This window comes from Tigriopus californicus, unplaced genomic scaffold (assembly GCF_007210705.1).
Source record: "Tigriopus californicus strain San Diego unplaced genomic scaffold, Tcal_SD_v2.1 Contig51, whole genome shotgun sequence".
Classification (NCBI taxonomy): Eukaryota; Metazoa; Arthropoda; class Copepoda; order Harpacticoida; family Harpacticidae; genus Tigriopus; species Tigriopus californicus.
In genome coordinates this window covers 1-241 of record NW_026738876.1, presented here as the reverse complement: position 1 = coordinate 241, position 241 = coordinate 1, and positions in this window count along the sequence as shown.

Here is a 241-nt window from a genome sequence, read left to right as displayed (position 1 = left end):
GCCTACGAGAAAAGTTGCGTTACTCATCTCCTATAGCAGTGTGGCGGCAGGGAGTAAAGCACACAACGATGGATGTTTTCTCCCAATTCCCAGTGGCAAGGCCTACGGCGGAGGATCTTGAGGGGGAAGAGGACGTGGAGGATTACGTCAAAAACATCGTGGAGGCCAAGGGTACGATGATCAACTTCCTTCAACCGTCCCAATATCGAGGAGAAGACATATCCCTCGTTAAGGTGCGAGC